Source organism: Nymphalis io, chromosome 10, assembly GCF_905147045.1.
Source record: "Nymphalis io chromosome 10, ilAglIoxx1.1, whole genome shotgun sequence".
In the NCBI taxonomy this organism is placed as follows: domain Eukaryota; kingdom Metazoa; phylum Arthropoda; class Insecta; order Lepidoptera; family Nymphalidae; genus Nymphalis; species Nymphalis io.
The window spans coordinates 9,360,476-9,378,611 of record NC_065897.1 but is presented as its reverse complement, the minus strand read 5'-3'; the positions used below and the strand labels follow the sequence as shown (position 1 = coordinate 9,378,611).

At 31.9% G+C, this 18,136-nt stretch overlaps 1 protein-coding gene across 1 annotated transcript in view; it reads right to left on the bottom strand.

Annotated features, from left to right (window-relative positions):
* LOC126771096 (cadherin-86C) overlaps positions 1 to 15,123 on the bottom strand; it is a 103,208-nt gene extending 88,085 nt beyond the window's left edge. The window contains exon 1 of the mRNA XM_050490815.1: positions 14,920 to 15,123. The gene's annotated coding sequence lies outside the window, so the exon portion shown is untranslated. The remainder of the gene's footprint in view (positions 1 to 14,919) is intronic.
* Positions 15,124 to 18,136: the final 3,013 nt, after the last annotated feature.

The window sequence follows — 18,136 nt, the reverse complement described above, 5'->3', positions numbered from 1 at the left end:
ACTTGATATTACTTATAGTTACATATGTACATCTTTATATATATATATATTGTGTGTATGTCAATGAATATCGTTTAGGAGGAACCCGAACGGTTAGATTGATTTGGTCGAAATTTTTGTATGTTTGGATGAGAGAGGCGCTGCGGACGGAAGTTTCAGGACAAGTATTAGAAAAAAAATATATGTGTTTCACCCATACAAAGTCAAGGCAATCCAATATTTTAATATGACCACAAGAATCTCAACCAGTATCAAGACTACAGATAATAAATTATGTGTAATTATAAAAATAAACTAAACATTATTTTAATTTTGTAATTAATACCATTTCAAGTCAATTACTTCAATCAAGTATCGAACTCGTTAACACGCAAGCGTCGCAGGCTAACCGAAAAGGTCGTCGGTAGCGTGAAGTTTTGACAGGCGTTTGAAAGATGATACGCGCAACCGAGTGAATTCAGAAAGCATTCATTAATCAATGCATAACATATTTTATTAGACTAGAATATGTAAATCGAAATGAATCTTAACTAAATATATATAAACCGAAATACCATTTGGGATTACAAATATTTATTGCTCCAATCTCCATTTAATCGAGCTAATTAAGAGTTTTGAATTACGATCACAGTTAAAAAGTTAATACAAACAAATTCAGAATATGATATATCACACAAGCCAGCGGGGAAATCCAGTGGTTAAAACACGTGAATATGCGATATAGGATGCGGCTTCAAATCCGGGCAAGCACCTCGGAGTTCTGATGTGTTTAGCTTGTGATTAAAGCAGCAGAAGAATAGCTCTTTGACCAGGAATAAGGCAAGTACAGGCTGTAACTTTACATAATATAACTACAAAACGATAAAAAATGGTTTATAAATGTAAATTAATATAACATCCAAGGCTATTTATTTGGTTTTAATGTTTTATGTATAAGTAGTTTTTAATATGAAATTGAAAAATGTAAGTGACCTAGTTATACACACTAACGTATAATGTAACTACGATTATGTTTTTTTTCATCACGAACCGGTAATCACAAGCTGTACTTTACTACGCGAGCTACCGGTATTTTGCGTGAACAAAAGCCGTTTAATTAGATGTTGCGACCTAAAAACGTTTTACCTATGACACTAAGCTCAGATTACAATATTCAGTAGAATGAATAATTTCCATAGAGCATGATTAATTATATTCATAATAATAATAATAAGGCAGATTGCAGTATGATAATAGATACAAAAAAAGTTTTTGCTTTTACATTAAGTTAAATACATAGAAAGATATTACCTAAAATATTTTATTATTATATTATATTAGTGAACCGAGATAGTCCAGTGATTAGAGCATGTGAACATCCAGTGAATATTAACCGATGATTGCGTATTCGAGCCCAGGCAATTTTCGTCATGCTCGTCGTCCACCTGCATATGGTGCCGTATACTAACATGTATTGGAGCAGCGTGGTGGATTAATCGCTAAACCTTCTTCTCAAAAGGAGAAGTCTTAGCAGAGCAGTGGGATATTAACAGGCCGCTTAGTATATGTTTAGTGGTTGAACTACCATTGTTTCTTTCTCAAACAGATCTGGCCTGAAAACATTAAATTAATACATTTTCATCAAAGTTTCCTACATTTACATACTATATTACTATACTATACTCTTACGTAAAGTAAATATTATTTTAGGACATATACCGTAAGATTTTCTTGCAAAGAGATTAAATAGACTATGTAATTATTGTTTACTGCGGTTAAACTTTTGATATAATAAAATAATTTATTCTCAATAGACCGAATATAGGATCTTATTAAAATATATTTACCCGCACCAGAGTTGCGTGATATTGTGTAGTATAACCACTATTCGGGTCATAAGGCTAGATTTAATTATAAACCAGTTGTAATAATTAACCGGATTTGGCTACTAAATTTAACTTGGACAAAAATAGGTGGAACCGCCTAAGTAATATTATAAGTATTTTATCGGAAAAATTGTCTAATTTTGAGGTAAGCGATTTTACTGGACTAAAAGATTGTATTTATTTATGATTTTTTATGTTATAGGCAGGCGTTCGGGCAATTAGGCCACCTGAGAAGTGGTCACCGCCCCCCAAAGACATTGTCGATGTAAGAAACAATGACCATTCCTTACGCATTAGCGATAATGCGCCCCTTTCATATAGAAGTATCACTACATATTATAAAACAAAGTGCCCCGCCGCGTCTGTCTGTGTGTCTGAACGCGACAAACTCAAAAACCGAATATATTTTCATACGGTTTTCACCAACGAAATTCATTAAGATTTGAAATATGACGATGATTTATGAAGATGTCGGAAAAAATCATGCCGACTAGAAGTTTTACCGGGGATCGCCGAGTAAACCAAGAGAATTATATATATTACGATGAAAACATTTTATGCAACCTTATTTTACCCGTACGAAGCCGGGACGGCTGACATACATATATATACAAGTGATATATATATATATAAGTGATCCATTCGTCTAACTATTAGCTCCATTGCTCCTAATAATTATAGATGAGGCATTTAATATTTATTACTATACATATAACATGTAACGCTTTAATTGATGTAAGATATTGTAGTTTTTTGAACAGTCTTATTCAATAACATTTGTAGGAATGGAATTAATATTCATATCTCGAACACAATATCTTCGATCCAATGTTAACCGTTTAGCATGTATAGCCGTACAGCTAATCAGATTGAGGTCTCGACCTTTTGTAATTAAGGATATGTTAATTATATTGAATAGATAGGAAATGAGACTAGCGGTCAACTAGTGACATTTAGAAGTCTTCTGTTTCATTGGTACTACAATTAGCGTTAGCCGTCCATCGGCTAAGATCGGTCGTTCCACGATAGCGTAACTATAGTTACGAAGACCACACACGAACAATAAGGTTCCGGGAACTATGCAAATCAGACCCTTTGATTCTACGTGGTTGTGTATACATTAAGCGTTTCGTTTTTACGATACCAATTAATAAATATCAATGAGGTAGTCAATTGCGACACCACAGGTTTGATGGCGTTTGGTATTTTTATTTCACTCACGTAACTGCTGCTAGTTGCTTACGAACTATATTGACTTGCCTTATATACAAGTCAAAGTGCTACTCTTACAAAACGCCATTTTGTATAAAGATAAACATATAGCGAAGGATTCGTAAACTCATTGGAAATAACTAAATAATATATTAATTCTATTATTATAACAATAGACTTAGGCCAGAAATTCATAGACTATTTCCGTATGCAGATCTCAGAGAAATGATTTATCTGAACAAGTCTACTGCACATCTGTACGTAAACCAGATATGGACAAAATTTCTTAAAATTGTTTATAGTTACCGTTGGAGATATTTGCATAAGAGAGATGTTTGTGCGAGATAACACAGTTTAAGGCGAAATTACGTGTGCTCGGTAAATTCAGAAGACTCTTAGTAAAATCGAATTTAAATAAAACATGCCTTCAAAGAACTTATGGGAATATGCAAATGTATGTAAGCTTTACAATTTCCAGATTCTCAAAAGCAATTTCTAATATGGGTTTCTTTTAGAATGTTAAATAAAAGATTTAAAAACCCCGTCTTCAACTTTGCATCTCAGTTTTTTTATGTACATAAGTCGCTTATTATCACGCTTGAAAGGTTTTCACGGATAGAATAACGGATATAACTTTCTTGTTGATTTCGCAATAGTTAATATTACAACGTCAATGTATTTTACGTGACGTGACGTAACTCTAAATTCATTCAGAATTGTTACTTTCAATTACTCTAATTTGTCCAATCTCCTCACTTCTCTATTTTTCAGTTATATCAATATTAAAAAGATCGTCATTTTCTTATATCTGCATATAATCAATTGATTTTCAACGAGGATTCGAGTGACGCGACAGCGTGGAGTACCCTATTCAGCGCGCCCACGATTCACTCCAGCCGATATCGAGAAAACAATTATTATCTACTAGGAAAGCGATAAATCCCTTGTCCCGAAGCTGACCGTTATTGCCATCGCGACATGCTATCTGATCCTGTACTGTGACATATTGCTCGGAATATAGGTATGCTATTAGGTATTTTGTCTCGGTCACGAATTGAAATCGGTCTATATTGTTTTCTGTTCTCTTTGTTCGGAACATTATTGTAGTTAACAGTAAAATATAACATGTCATGTATTCGAGAACTTATATTTAATTATGTGAATCAAAGTCGAATAATATGTACATTAAAATTCAATCTAGTACATAACTTCAACTTCTTGGAATAAAATATCTAAGTAAGTAAGGAAGTAAGCATGTAGATATCCCACGGTTGGGTAGTCTTGTCATCACTTATAGAGAAATTGGAGTTGATTCTTCCAAAGTTTTTGCTTCATTATATCCGTAATCAGTAAGAGCCTGTGAGTGTCCCACTGCTGGGCTAAAGGCCTCCTCTCCCTTTTTTAAAGAGAGGGTTTGGAATAAGCTTCATTATATGTATGTGGTAAAATTTCATGCAGGTTACCTCATGATGTTTCCCTTCACCCCCAAGAGCGGTATGAATTATAAATACATGGAAAGTCATTGGTACTTGTCCGAATTTATACTCGAAACCATAAGTAATTTTTTTAATAAAAATTATATACAAAAAATATCAAGATGAAAAAATACTAGATTGTATTGTTATAAGCCTCATATTTATAAATATACATTTGAAGAAATTTTTTTTATATATATAATAGGAAGGCGGACGAACATATGGGCCACCTGATGGTAAGTGGTCACCGACGCCCATAGACATTGGCATTGTATGAAATGTTAACCATCGCTTACATCGCCAATGCGCCACCAACCTTGGGAACTAAGATGTTATGTCCCTTGTGCCTGTAATTACACTGGCTCACTCACCCTTCAAACCGGAACACAACAATACTAAGTACTGCTACTTGGGGTAGAATATCTGATGAGTGGATGGTACCTACCCAGACAAGCTTGCACAAAGCTCTACCACCAGTAAAATTATTCGTAAATTTATTTTTTTGTTAATTAAAATAATGTTTTTTTAAAAACTGTCGAATCTTTCTTGGCGAATAAAATGTTGCCAGTATACAAAATGTAAAATGACATCTTTGATTAGATCTAATGTGAAGAATAATATGAAAACTGTAACTGTCTCGTGTAAAATATAATAATTTTAACTTTTATTTACAAATAACTTTACAGTTTGCACACAGATTATACTCGTTGATATTAAAGTTACTTGGACGACAAATTTGTTGCAATTTATTTAAACCTAGACATCGTCCACGCGTTAGAGAGTGGAGGCAGGTATAAGGTATAAGGTTTAGTCCTTTAGTATTCTAGCTTACTCCACACCAAATTTTATCAAAATTGGTTCAGTGGCTTAGCCGTGAAAGAATAACAAACAGACAGGCGAGTTACATTCGCATATATAATATTGTTATAGATTTATATGGCAAATGCTTAGATTCAGGAATATTTTGCTTGATACAAGCGAAGCTGTTTTATAGTATAGATAAATATGGTGCTCTAAAACAATCTTCATATATGATTATAATGCTATAAAAATAAGTCTGTTCTACATCGAAACTTATAATAAGAATGAATAATATATAGTAATTCAAATTATGTAACAGCTACAAATCATTATAAAAATAAAATAATCTTACTTCGCTGCGTCATAAAATTTTAATGTTAAAAGCTGTCTAATTAATTGTTATCATCATGATCAGCCAATCTTAATCCACCGCTGGACGAGAACCTTCTCTAAGATGCGCCAAAGCTTCCTGCGTTCCGCCTTACGCGTAAAAGCCAGTCTAATTAATACTAGATCGAAATTACGAGACATGCAAAATTGTGCAAATTATTTAGATCATTATATTTGAACAAGAGACAAATCAATACTGAATCAATTTATTTATGTTATAGCTAATCTAAAAAGATATTGGTCATCAGCCCCTAACGGGTTTGACTGGTATGTATGTGTGGGGCCACCACAAAAGAATCAGTTTTTCAACTGCCAAATGTACTATATGTACTTTATATACAATGTTTGAAAGGCATAAAGAATATAACGCAAAGGTCAAACGCATCATAAAATTGTCACGTTACACAATTAAGAAAAAAACGAAAAAAAAGTAATGATAGAAGAATGGAAAGCTATAGGCTAAGATAGCAATATGTAACAGAACCCTCTAATACTGATTAAGTTCATAAATGTAATGGATATCTGTGTAACTTATAAATGTATAAATTTTCGCTGAATTGAATTGAATTTTTAATATTTGTACCTCGAAGCATTGCGCTTAGTAGCAAAAATGAAGCTTGCTCAACTCAAGAATACACTGATCACTTTTTATGAAACTTATGATGCTGTCCGCATTTATCGAGTTGTTTTACGCCGGCGGCAATATTTCTAGTTTCCCATTTATGGATATATGAATGAGTTATCCTGTCCACTCGGAGAGTTGATTTCTTCATCCTTATTTCATTAGAAATAAAGGCTTTTTTAGATGGAGGATATTACGCGGCTAAATAACTTTTCATATATGGCCGGTTATGTCGTAGACCGCCTAATGGAAGATGCTTTTCCTGAATGATTTCAAGCAAATGAAGGAAATATTATACTTGCATAACACGTTGATCTCAGAAACGTTACCTTACAAATACTTAAAATACGTTTGAATATTTTGCATGTTTATTTTGTAATCGACATCCACATGTACCTGTCGTTAAGGTAAGGCATCCTTTCATAAAATGATTTAAAATTTTAATGCGAAATTAATTACGATCCATGTTGTGAAATATGTTTAATGGGTAATAAAGTATACTACCAAGCAAATAGACGTGTGCATACTTCTAAGTGTGTAGTAGCGAATTTATTAAATATTTTATGATTAATTTAGAAGCTTATGTGAAAATAATAACTCAAAAAGAATACATAATTACAGATAGAATATACAGAATAAAATAATTAAAATATAAGAAATATCATAATGTTATATTATTTTGGATAACGTAATATATGATGATATCTATGAGAGACTAGCCAACTGCGCAGGAAATATTATAGTGCACAAGTATGGGCGCAAACACAGGCGTACTGAAATAATCAGATAGGTCGGCACGACAAGGAAGAGCTCAGGCGCAGAACCAACGTCTTTACGTCTTCCGGAGGTACGAGAGCGTACTTACTTCCAGTTTCCAGACTCGGTCTGATTTCTGAGAACCTTCGAAAAACCCAATAACATTTACCCGACCTGGAGTTTGATCCCAGGACCTCGGGCAATGCGTTTTTATACCAGACACAAGACCAACGAGGCCGTCATTACATATATAGATAAATGCGAAATGTTAAAACGTTATCGATTTAAATATTTGAATGTTTGTCACATTTAATTAGAATCGAAGGCAATGTTTATCGTCGAAGTTGTTCAACATAGCGTACACCGCAAGCACTTTATTCCCGAGATATATTACGTATTTCATTCGTATCTTACGTATCTTAATAGTTAAGTACGTGTTCTTCATTCCAGTAGTCGCTCTGATAATTAAATGTCAATTCTAGCGAACGCTTGCCCCGCGCCACTTCTGATAATATCGTGGAAAGCGAGGATTAGTTTATTATCAGTTTGTATGAATGTCATAATTTTGTTTAGTTTAGTAAGTATTGCCGTTATAAAGGATTGTTTTGTATCGAATATTTATTATATTTATTTGGAACATGAATCTAATACATAAGCTTAGAAAATTAAACATCAAAAACCAAGTAAGCTTATCCTAATTACTAATAAAAAAAATTTGGGTCTATCTTGCAATCAGTCGGTAGACTATGAGCAGATGTTTTGTAGGGTCATCATGGTGGTAAGGTAGAATAGCTTCCCTATCAGGATGATCACCCGTGTGTCAAATTTGGTTGTGCAGTAAAAGCTGTCTCTTTAATCTGTGAACTTATGAATTGATTCGGGTGGTAAATCCATAAATAGAAAACAATAACAAGTTTTGAATGGAATCAATAAACCTTCTAAATTGTATATATTTTTTAGATTATACAATATTTTTTTTCTGTCTACAGCAATTGTTACATACATGAAATTGAAAAAAAATTGTGTATTTAAATTTACAAGGATGCATTTCTATGCTGGATAGCATGACGTTTAGCAAAAATACACATAGCTAACTCATCCACCCACGGGATGAGAAGTCTCTATTATACTTTGCCGGAAGCAAACAGAATAAAAGATGATATTGATTTCGAATAAATTATATTTATCAAATAAATATAGATCCAATAAGTAACTATGATATTATTAAATTCGATTTACACAGTTTCATATGGTTACATCCAATAACGTAATGTAACATTATTTATCGTATTTTCATTTTGACATTCTTATTTGTAACTATTTCATATACCTGCTTATATTTGTTGTATATATTTTAATATTCCTAATTAAAGATTGTATTTTTTTTTGTTTATTTTTAATCGTTACAGTACGAAATCCTCTTCACAATATTAGGATAAGTTTTTAAAGACAAGTTATGTATAAAAATCACAAGTGTAAAATTGTTGTTATAGGTATAAGAAATCAATTATGGTCTTGCCATGTTTTCAATTTTATTCAGTTATTGAGATAGCTTTTCTTAGTTAAACTATGGTTAACTTAGATAAGTTATGGTATGGTAACTTATGGTTTATTTAAAAAAAAAACATTTTTTTATACATTTTGTTGTGCGTGGTGCAATAATACGATAATTTTCTTTTTAAATAAATCGGGAAAGCAGTAAAGTTATATATTAGTAAAGTAATATAATGTTAATTAAATGTAAATAAGCCATTACGGATCAAAGAGACTTATATCAATTTATTCCAATATATGTACTATACATTCACATCTATACGGCAGTAACCGCTTTTCAATACGCAAGACTGAGACCATTTCGCCGAACCCATAAATGTCTCTACATTATTCATGAGCAATGACGTAAAAGTATAATCTAACCATTAATGACCTAGGACGTTACAACAAAAGCCTTTTGTGTCTGAGCAGACGTTACTGCCCACGTAACGCGGTGACATTGATAAAAAATGCCGACAAATCAGAGAACCACTCAGATATGATTTCATAATAAAACGTTTGTGTCGATTGTAGACAATAGTTACGTCAGACGTGAAACTGGAATTTTGCGAGATGTTTGAAATACTACTTTCAGTTGAAAACGCAATATGTCATATAATATATATAACTGTAAAATATAAATGTATATATAAAGATTAATTTTGTTTTAACTGTTCAGGATTGTTAGAACTCGACACATTTTGGCCGATCACTATGAACTCATATGTATTGTTGGAACATATTTGTATTTAATTATTTAAATGGTTTTTTGTTACTTCCCCACTTGATGTCACTGCAGCAAATAAACTTCTATAACAACTCGTTCAGTCGATCGTCATGACAATTGAAATATACACATACACAGACAGGATAACGTCAGCGGAGTTTTGCATGTAACATTATTATTAATCTTTAATACGAATGTAGTATTTTTACTTAATAATAAACATAGTAAGTATTAAAAAGCAACAGCCATTAAATTTCCCATGCTGGGCTCAGGCCTCCTCTCCTTGTTGTAACAGCCTGTGAATGTCCCACTGCTGGGCTAAGGCCTCCTCTCCCTTTTTGAGCAATTCAGTGGTGCTTGCCCGGGTTTGGACCCACGATCACCGGTTAAGGTTCACGCGTTCTTACCACTAGGCCATCTCGTCTATTATCTTCTTGTTGAGAAGGTTTGAAGCTTACTCTAAGACACAATTTCAATGCGCGGTGGATACACGTGGCGGATTTTATCATCCACCAATTACTTATGATGTTTTCCTTCACCGCCGAGTACGAGATAAAAAATAGAGATAGTACATAAAATAAAATGTACTTCGGAGTATAGTTTCATTGCGTATGCTTACAACAGTGTCGAGTATCGTCGGCAGACAGAAAAACAGAGCTATCGATTTCATCTATAAACGCGTTCTCGTGAAGCATGCTGATTTAAAAACAGTAATATTTCATACAACTGTTTCGATAAAAAGTCCCCAAACAGGAAGTCAAGTAACGGGTCCATGTAGAACGTTAGGTCACAGGGATGCCAGTATAGCCTTGCAGATTTATAACCAGAAATTACGTAGAAATTATTAGAACTGAGTGTATTGTTACTTCTCAATATATATGTAGCTTCTTGTATAGTGCTTAGATTTTGTTCAGATTTTTTAAAAGTTTTATATGAAAAATGGTCAATCTTAATTTTTATAGAGTAAACTATGTAACTAGTATTTAATACTAGCATCACAAGGGCAAATCCAAACAATAATATTCGAATTCCGTTTTATTCTACTAACGGTTCAATTATTGTCTGCCAAATTCTTATTAACTAACCAATAAAGTTTCCTTAACATTATATAAAATAACTAAATATATTAAACGAAAAAAAGGAATTGGTCTAATAGTCAGAGACGCATTAGAAATTACGTTTATTCACTGTAAGTTGTAACTAACGACGGCGTATGCTATCGGACCTTTCAACGTAGACGATATTTTTTTTTTAAATTCTCCTTACTGTATTCAGCGTAGCCATGGCCCGTGACGCAAATGTTTGCGTGCCACGAACCACTCACACAATGAAGGTTACGAAATGAATTGATGCTATCGAAGTAATATCAACTAAAATTGAAATTGTAACACCATAAGGCTTTGACGTGTACTTGACATTTATTAAAGGACATAAATTATGCTTAATAATCAGTAAGTAAGTTTTTAAATTTTTAAAACTTAAATATAAAATATAGAATTATATATAAAAAATAAGGTCAAACCTTATAAACGTTCATAAATAAGTCCGAAGAGCTAACCTTTGGTTTTTCTCCGTGTCATTGATTTGACATTCGATAGGAAGAGACGCCGAACTGATCATCGAATAAACTGTACTAAGATAAAGCCGAAATGTGATGAAAAGAAAATGATTAAAATAACCGTAGTGATCATTTATTATATCATCAACATAATATGATATAGTTTACTTGTACTTGTAAGTATAGCTTTATATTTTAGTCTAAAATAACTAACCAATCAATATCGAGAGATCTCAAATAAATTATATACATATAATCATTAGAGTGATGAAACTAAAGTCGAAAATAAAAATATAACCTCAATCCGTCGACGTAATTCATTTAAGTAATTAAATTCACCTACTCTATATCCGCCGTTCAATTCGTCATTCAATATATTAAAAAATTAAACCTTTTCAATAATATTTTAATGAAATGAATATTATTGATTATTTTAAATAATATGTGTGTTTAATTATTAATATGGTATCAAGTGTAAGGCCGATGAAAGTCACTAGCTGAAAGCATCAGTTTCACTGGGAATATTAGTCAAACATTGTTCGTGTCTAGCGTGAGTAATATATGTATCGATTTTATATAATTATGGCAATAGTGATATAGTTTGATAAATGTTGATAAAAATGCAAATATATTAACGAATAATACTATAGAATGTAAAAGACATAATGTCGTCCAGTATAATACAATTTTTTCTCAAGACTGATTAAGTAATTATTCAAATAAAGAAAAACGTTTTAAGTGTGGCAACTTTATGATTAAAGCGGGCAATAAAAATAGATCGCAAGAACCATTCACTCCAAATAGACATTAACAAAAATCCGAATGAATCGCTTAATTTCAACAACAAAACTTAGAGAGTTTCGCGGTAAATTATATTTTTATTAATTTACAATATAAATACTTTCGCTGTTACACGTTGTCGGTGGCCGCCAACCCTAAGTAAGATTAATGACGTAACAAATCAGTGACTTGGCCCTGGTTTTTTAATAGTCTGGAATATATGGCGATGAATCAACCGCGAAATCGTTAATAAGCGATTTAGCGATAAATTATCAAGGTATCTCAAAATGAACAAATAAACCTTTGCATCGATAGATTGAATACTAAGATACATCTCTGGCTTTAGATTATTATTTTAACTAGAAGTATATAATTAAATGATAATCTTTGTGCTTTATTTATAAAATTCATTGATCTTTAAAATTTTAAGATTTGAAATTATTATATAATATCTCGATTCCGTTAAATATGCGTAGAAGTATAAGAGACCAAATATTTTTATATAAAATTGTTCATAATATTGTTGATTCTAAGAGTCTCTTTAATAATATACTTTTTAAATGTCCTCGCCTTAACTCGAGAAACCAAACTTTATTTTTTGTACCCCTTTGTAACTGTGACTATTCAAAGAATATGTTCTTGTTACGTGCATGTAAAAGTTATAACAAACATTGTACAGAATTAGATATATTTAACTCAAAAATTAGCGAATTTAAATTTAGTTTATGTCATATAATTAAATTATAGCAGTTTCACTTGCATTTTGTGCTTTCTGTTTTTGTTTTTATTTTTAATATAATATGTCATTTGTTTGTATTAATTTTAAGTGGAAACTTGATTGATTTATGTTTTTCTTATATTTGTTTTTTTACTATTAAGTGTAATTATAATTGTTTGTTTCCTAAATAAATAAATAAAAAATAAAATAAAATAAAAATAAATATATATATAAAGGAACTCTTTTAAAAGTAGTACTAAAAAATATTTAATAATAAGTATTTATTTATAACTAATTTTCATCCGCGGCTTCGCTCAAGCAATATTAGGGGAAAGAATTACATAGAAAAGTACCAATGTCCTTCCGATCCCCAAGGAAGGAAGCTTGTTCCATACCTCATCAAAATCAATTCAGTGGTTTAATCGTGAAAGCGTAGCAGACAACTTCAGTTACTTACTTAATAAAATAAAATCGTCGAAAACATTTTTACAGACTTAAGCACGTGCGAAGTTATTTCAAAAACAATGTACAATCGCGTAATAAGGTTGAGTCATATTTATCAGTATAGTACAAAATACCAGAAAGTAACCGGTGTTTAGTTCGAATTTCTTTAATGAGTCACCAACAGCGGCCACTAACGATTTTGTGTCAACCACCGATATAATGAATAATGTAGAACACGTACATACTGGCCTACATCTGACCAGCGGACTAAGTTTCGGTAACAGACTAATATTGTAAGACTTAGGTCTTTTATATATTCACAGCATGTAAGAGAATATTAATGGGAAATGTTATTAAAAGGCAAATGTCATAGTTATATTTTACAACTATTGAAAAGGCAAACAATTATTTTATTATGATTAGGATTAATTAAGATTTTTATATTTCGTTTCTATTTGTATTATATATAAATAGTTAACCTAAAACTGCTTATAATACTAAATGGTTAGTAAGAAGTAAATATTTTAATTCATTCCAAAGAAAAAGATTCAACAGTATTTAAATCAGTTAAATGTTGTTTATTTCCTTTCAACAAAAAAGCAATAAACCTGATGTAATTTCAATAAAAAAACTATATCGAGGGATGTCCGTTTTCCATTGTTTATTACTAATTTAAACCACGCAATTTAAATAAGCTTCTACTTAACCATCTCAATATAATATTTTATATCTATATTAATAGACAGTAAAATGAATGTATTTTTGCACTATACATTTTTTAAAATTATGATGATTTTTTTATATGAAATATTAAAATATCATTTTGCAAATAATCATATTGTATTGTTATTACAGTTTTTAATTGTTTTTATATTATGAAATAGTATTCCTATATTATCATCAATGATTGATAGAAATAAATTAAAAATCAGTTCAAAACCTGAACAATTATAAAGTTCACTTATAAATTAAAGTCAAAGCTCGTACAACTAAATAAGCAACTAGTTAAATAAAGAGAGATAATTTAAAGAAACAGAGATTAAAGATAATATGAGTATCATTGTACTGTAACTACAATACTATCATAAACAATAGAAAACTAAACAAAACAACGTTCAAAAATATTAAATTACTTTAATCTAACTGAAATGTGTATAAATATCAGTGCTCGCAGTTATCCTAAATTGCCTTGGAAAATACGAACAGACCGCCAGAGGGAATCAGTAAGGAATAGCAAGGTCCTATGTTAGGGAGCGTCGCTATTCTAACTTAAGAAACGTACGTATTCTGACTTTAGAAGCATTCGTATTCTAACTAAGGAAGCGATCCTGTTCCAAGTTGGAAGCGTCCCTATTGTAATTGGCTATTCAAGTAGCTCGTAACTTTTCTCTAATAGTGCGATATACATACTCTAGTCTCATATTATCCTTAATGGCTTTAGGGCTCACGATTCTCTTACAAATTTAGTGTAGGTGCCAACAATTATATTATTACTCGAAACTATGGTATTCTATTTTTCAAAAATAAATTAATGAAATAAAAAATATTTTAACATATTTTAATATCGTATGTAGATATAATTTAGGTGTACATATGTTTATAAATATAGAGTATTTAAGTTATGTATTATTATAGCTGTAATCCATATTTATATCGTTGCGCAAGCGCATGTTCTGCATACGAAAGAGTTCAACGAATTGCGCACTCCTTCAATCGTAAGCTTTTATTTGTATGTATAGACATATTCACTAACAACATACTATATTTAACCACAATATCTTAAAATAATTATCGTGTGATTTTTCTAAAACTAAACTTAATAAAACTTAATTGTCAACATAAAAATAAGAAATTTTATCTTATTTCATGAATTTATTTTATGAAAATATTAATTAAATTGCAACTACATTGGACAGCTACAGCTAAAGCTTTACGTAAAATCAAAACAATAGTCATAAATTAACATAAGAAAGGCGCGGTTCGTTATCATTATTTCTTAGAACAGCTGCGATCGAGAGTAAATCAAAACCGTACTCACTGTTATCTAGGTATTACGAAAGCCAGTATTATCAGTTACATGAAACGTGCAACTTTCCAAGTCTCCCGCCAAAACCACTGACACCCTTGCACTTCGTTCGTCACAGTCCACACAAACAAAGTTCCCACACACGTGAAACAAAGTTCGATTTATTTTGTTTTCGTGATGCGCGCGCCGGTCGCAGTGTAAGGCGCGTCCGCTACGCGACTGGGCTCGTACCGAACTAGTGAAGTTGGAACTAAGTCGACCGCCGGCCGAGTTGAGAACAATCCACCCGCCGGACGCCAAAGTCCGATACACATGGAATATAGTGTTTTGTCGGTGGATCGACTTCTCGTACTCCAATGCGTTGTCAAGGGTCAAACATAAACTCTCCGATGCAAAGGCGTATAATTTAATGTGTAATCGGGATATTGTAAATAAGTTCTGTATGTTTACTATGTAGTATTTGCTGGTTGCAAATGTTCAACCCTTTGTTATTAACAAATAAAAGTTTGTAATATTTTTCTAAAGTCAATCTATTAATGATTGATTGCTGATTTAAAAAGTGTATATTGTAAACATATTATATTAAATAAACAATATTTGTGCATTGAAAACCATCAAATCTTTATAATATTTATATATTTAGTCTTATTTGATTTGTAAATTATAACGAAATTATTTGAACTTTTCTCCATAGATCTGAAGAATGATAAAATAAATTTATTTTTTCTTGACAAAAAGCTGTTCATCGCGTGTCGTGTATGGGGTGAACAAGACCGACTTGTATAATTACTTAGAATACGAAGTTTGCTACTTTTTTGGGACTTAAGTATTTTTTTCATCCAACGACACGACAACGACGCGACATTATATTACAATGCTATTAGCATTTAACAAAATTTAAGAATTGTTTGTTTGATTTCTTTATTAATATAAATGTAATATCATGTGTACTATCGGATGTTGAGCACGAACTTCACACTGGGATGTTCTCGAACGGCGACACGTTGACTCTTATCAAGGGCAATCCTATTGAATGCTTAACAACGACGCTTAAAAGGAATATCTCACGATAGCAATTACAATCGCCACGATCTCCTTTCCCTTTGCATATTGTGATTATATTGGCGCCAACATAGTCACCGCGACAATTAACCCTTTACCTAGAATTTCTAAGTCAATTTATGGGATACAATACGTTGAAAGTACTAATGAATTTAAAAAGCTCGCAATATTTGTTTTCTTAATTTCAACAATATTTTTATTACTATATAAATGCCACTTTAATATTGAAGCTATTTTATTATTTTAATTTTGAACAAAATATTGTAGCGTAACTTATATTACGCCAAAATATTTTTAGGGCAAATTTAGGTTAAGAATTTATTAATTGTGCAGAAGATGCGGTATTTACGACTTTTCTAGCTTATAGCATTTAACATAAATATGTAATTCTTTCCCTATGTGATATCCGTTAGATTCTCCACTTATAATGTAATAAGCAATCTAGCTCAATAAACCCGGTATTTTCATAATGATATACATCTATTAAATAGAAATATTCATAAGTAGTGACATATTATTAACATTTACATTGCATATATTTTAAGGATATAAGTTATATGTATGCTAAGTTTGTTACCATTCATGAAAATAATATTCACTATCAATCAATCAATCAATCAACAGCCAATCGTTGTCCACTGCTGAACATAGGCCTCTTCCAAGGTGTGCCAAAGCTCCCTGTCCTCCGCCTTCCGCACCCAGTTGGTGCCCGCCACCTTCTTAAGGTCGCGGGCACCACTAGTTATATATACTATAAATATTCACTATAGAAAAAAAAATTACAACGACTACACTTGATCGTTACGCGACCTACGAAGTAGACTTTAAGCGTGACTTATGAGCACCCTCTGCAGAAATAACATGAAGCAATAAAAGGGTGCGTAACGATGGAAAACCCTAATGCAGTCAAAACACATTAATTTTCTTAATATATAAGAAATATGTTAACTTCAACATTATTATTGTATTATTTTAAAGGTTTGAGAACATTTTAAATAAAATGTTTTTGTCGATTGTAATGACATAATTTTTTAAAGTCGAGATGGTCCAGTGGTAAGAACGTGTGAATCTTAACCGATGAATGTGGGTTCAAACCCGGGCAAGCACCTCTGAATTTTCAAGTGCTTAATTCTGTTTATAATTCATCTCGTGCTTTTCGGTGAAGGAAAACATCGTGAGGAAACCTGCATAGTGTATTCCACCAACCCGCATTGCAGCAGCGTGGTGGAATAAGCAAACCTTCTCCTCAAAAATGAAGAGGAGGCCTTAGCCCAGCAGTGGGTCATTTGCAGGCCGTTAGTGTATTTTTTTTTAACTTTATGATAGTTTTTTAACTTTACAATCGTTGTCCACTGCTGAACATAGGCCCAAGGTGCGCCAAAGCTCCCTGTCCTCCGCCTTCCACATCCAGTTGGTGCCCGCCACCTTCTTAAGGTCGCGGGCACCACTAATTATATATACTATAAATATTCATTATAGAAAAAAATAACCTTAATCTTAAAAAATAATCTTAGCTAACAATCAGTTTTGTCTATTAGTTTAGTCTGTCAGAATTACTAAAACAGACGTTTTAATATAATGTTATAAAGCTTCGATAAGATCATAAAGAAATTAATTATTATGTCATGTCCTGAGATCGGAATTTTAATGCGAAAAATGAACTACGCTGACCGAACCGAGTATTGTTCGTTTTTTTTTTGCAATTTTGCATATCAAATTTGCTTATTATAATGTATAATATTATTTTTCGAAGGAACTTATAAATATCTTGGTATTTTATTTTTGTTATTATTTTAAGTGAAAATAAAAGTAAACTGTAAAGTAACAGCCTGTAAATGTCCAACTGCTGGGCTAGGGTCTCTTTTATTTTTTGCGGAGAAAAGGTTTGGAGCTTATTCTAACAATCTGCAACCTGCAGATTTGCATCTGCTATATGCAGGTTTTCAATCGACATTTTCACTTCACTTAGCACAGTGGTGTTTGTCAAAGCTTGAACCCGCAAACTTCGCTTAAGTTTCATGCGTGCCACTGCTCTTAAGTACATATATTACTTTCGTATCCATCTAGAACGTGTTTAATTTAGCTTAGGTACCTTATGTAAGCCTATTATAATATAATATATTATTTAACCCATTCCTTCCCGCTGTCCTATTTTTAAGACACTATG